The sequence below is a fragment of the Chinchilla lanigera genome, unplaced genomic scaffold (assembly GCF_000276665.1).
Source record: "Chinchilla lanigera isolate Chin_1 unplaced genomic scaffold, ChiLan1.0 scaffold00023, whole genome shotgun sequence".
In the NCBI taxonomy this organism is placed as follows: Eukaryota; Metazoa; Chordata; class Mammalia; order Rodentia; family Chinchillidae; genus Chinchilla; species Chinchilla lanigera.
The window spans coordinates 22,994,104-22,997,412 of record NW_004955424.1 but is presented as its reverse complement, the minus strand read 5'-3'; positions in this window follow the sequence as shown (position 1 = coordinate 22,997,412).

Genomic DNA, 3,309 nt, shown 5'->3' with positions numbered 1-3,309 from the left:
GTCCCGGCCGCCCCGCGGGGCTGCCCCTCAGGCCGCGGGAAACGCCGGTCCGGAGCCCAGGAGGAGCCCGGCGCCAGGCCCGGCGCTCAACGCCCGGTGCTTAGCTAAGGGCGCGGCTGGGACCCTGCTCAGGCCCCAGGGCTCCCGCCCACCGCGCCCTCTGCCCCGCCTCGGCTTCTTCCCGGTCCCGCAGCCAGGAGCCGCTTGCCTGGCTGGACGGTTTGGGGGAGGAACCGAGCATGCATGGCCCCGGCCATAGGGCTCTGACCGAGGGTTGTGTGGGCCCCCTGGACACGTAGGGAGGGCTCCTCTATAGAGCGAGCTGTTTGGAGGAGACCCAAAACTATTCTCTAATCAGTTGTATCCATAATAAAGCAAAGGCTGGGCTTGGTGGTGTTAGACCTGTAATCCCAGTATTAAGGAGGCTGAGGCAGGAAGATCTCGATTTCGAGGCCAACCTGGATTACTAGTGAGTTCAAAGCCAGCCTACACCACGGTGGGAGGCTGTCTCAAACAAAACAAATGTAATAAAGCCCCTCCTGGGCTCCGGACCGGCGTTTCCCGCGGCCTGATCTCTGCCTCCTACAAACTCACTGGGGACAATGTATTGAAATCCACTGCCAAATTCTCAAGGTTTGGGGTGTTTTGTTTTGTTTTCTATTTTGTTTGTTGGACATCTTGTATTCCAAGCAGGTGGCCAGGCGTTTGGAAGTTGCTTCTTTAAGATGTTTCTGTAGGGTAAAAGACATCAGTCCATGTTTGATGTTCCTGGGGTGGAGGCTGTGAAAGCTGTAAGAAGAGAGGGGATCCGCGCTGGGACCGGCAGACAGGAGCATCAGCAGGTCTGTGAGGACTGGCGTCTGTGCACTGCTGTGTGTCAGCTTGCCCCAGAGGTGCCAAGCCGTCAAACAGGGCAACCGATCCCTGTAGTTGGAGGACTGGACCCCAGGCCTGAGAACACTCACTGTGCCTGTGATTTGCTCCCAGGGGCAAGGCCGCTGGACCGGAAGGGACCGCTGGACAGGAGCAGGGACAGCTCCATCTCAGCACCTCTCAGCGAGAGTGAGGCGGCGGCTTTGCCCAGGCAGGCCTCCCCGAAGGAGCTGACCTTGGCACGCCCTGGTGGAAGAAGGGGCACTACAAATGACTGAGATTAATTTCCTGACAGTCCAGTGAGGCTCAGTGTCAGACTGAAGTTGACTGCAACAAAGTCAGAAAGTATGCTATTCCTTTCACATCAGATTCGCAGCTGTAAGAAGTGTCAGGACAGAGGCTCTGGCACCGTGGGTGTGGGAATTCGGAGGGAGTGAAGTCCGGGGGCGTGGGCAAAGCATGGGCAATCTCACATTGGAGGGTAAGCGAAGAAAAGGGAGGCAGAAAAGAGGAAGTCAGCAAGACAGGAGAAGCCAAGAGGGGAGCTAACAGCACTGGCTGCAGAGGGCTGGGATATAGCTCAGTTGTACAGCACCTGCCTAGCTTGTCTGAGGCCCTGGTTTAATCCTCAGCACTGCAAAAGTAAAATTCTTTTAAAAGGCTGCAGAAGCAACTTAAAAATTGAGAGGTAGCCATATGACTGGCATTTAGAAGGTCACCGGTGACCTTAGCAGAGCAGTGCTATGGAGGTAAATGTAAATGCAGGGAACTAAAGGTCACATTCTGAAAGAGAGGAGGAGGGCAGGGCAAGGGAGATGAGAGGTCATCTGGCAAGGTGGAGGAAAGGCTTGTTTTTAACTGGGAGATTTCTGGACACACTCTAAGGTTGAGGAAGGAACTAGTGAAATGATGGAACTAGGTCCAAAAGATAAAGAAACATTTGCTCATGTTGAGGAGGTAGCCCTGAAGGGGAGGAACAGTACAGAAAGGAAGAGAGAAGTTGTGGTAGGCATTTTCCAAGATGGCTCCAGCGATCCCTGCTTCCTGATGTTCATGCACTGTGGGAACCCTGTAGAGGGGACAGGCTGAGTGATTCCCTTCTAACAAACAGAATACTGTACCAGTGATATTAGGCACATTCTTCTTACATTAGATTATAAAAAGACTGTGGCTTTCAGCTTGGGCCCTGGGTCTTATTCTTCCTTGGATCACTTCCCTGCAGGAGGTTGGCTGTCATGCTGGACAGCAGCTTATGTAATGACCCACATGATCGAGCTTAGAAAACAAGATGACTGTGGCTCTAGCCAATAGATTGATTGCAATCTTAGCAGACATGCTGACAAGAAGCACCCAACCAAAACACTCCAACCAGGTGGCCAGGCCAGTAGAATTAAGATAATAAGTGCATAGATTTTTTGTTTTTATTTTTGAGACAGGGTCCTGCTGTGCAGTTCAGACTGGACTTGGGCTCACTGTGTAGTCTAGGCTGGCCTCGAACTTGCAGCAATCCTGCCTCAGCCTCCTGAGTGCTGGGATTCCAGGCATGCATGACCACATCCTGATGTTTGTTGTTTTACATCATTAAGTTTGGGTATAATTTATTGTGCAGCAATAAATAACTAAGTAAGCCATCAGGATGTGGTGACACACACCTGTAATCCCAACACTTGGGAAGCTGAGGCAGGAAGATCACCGCAAGTTTGAGGATAGACTGTATTATATAGTGCATTCAGGGCCAGCCTGAATTACCTAGTGAGACCCTGTCTCAAAAGAAAAAAAGAAAGAAAGAAAGAAGTAACTAAGTAAACAAGTTTGCAAGAAATGAAGGACAAAGAAAACAACTGAGGGAAGGTGAACTTAAAAGCCTTTCATTTCCTGTGCTTAGAACAAGCTGAGAAGAGGAGCAAACATTTGGCCTGGCCACCTTAAATGAGGGACTAAGGTGGCCAGTGATGTACAAAAGCCTGGGCTTCCCTGAGACTGGCAATGACTCCTAAGGGCCCGATTGAGACTGGTGACAAAGCTGAAGCTACTGTGGCAGGCATACCTCGACATCATAGCATAGAAGAGAGAGGCCACTGGATCGAGCCAGGATTAGGAGTTTATAAGAGGACAGGACAGACAGCCACAGAGCCACATCGGTTGAGGCTGCTGCAAGAGAGGGGCTGCAATAGTGAGAACACAGGAGGGACGCAAGAGGCAGGTCATGGATCGATGGGCAGGAAACAGCAGCGAAGCAGATGAGTCACTGTGGTGGGCTTCACCGTGAGAAGAACAGAAGACCCCAGGCTTGTTCCCAGGGGGGCAGTTCTGAGTAACCAGATGAATCGGGGTGTCCCCTGAGGGTTGTTAAGATGAAGAGCCAGTGTGAGTCACCTTCCCATCACTATGAGGAAATATCTAAAATAATTAGCAGTCCCAATGGAGACCACTATG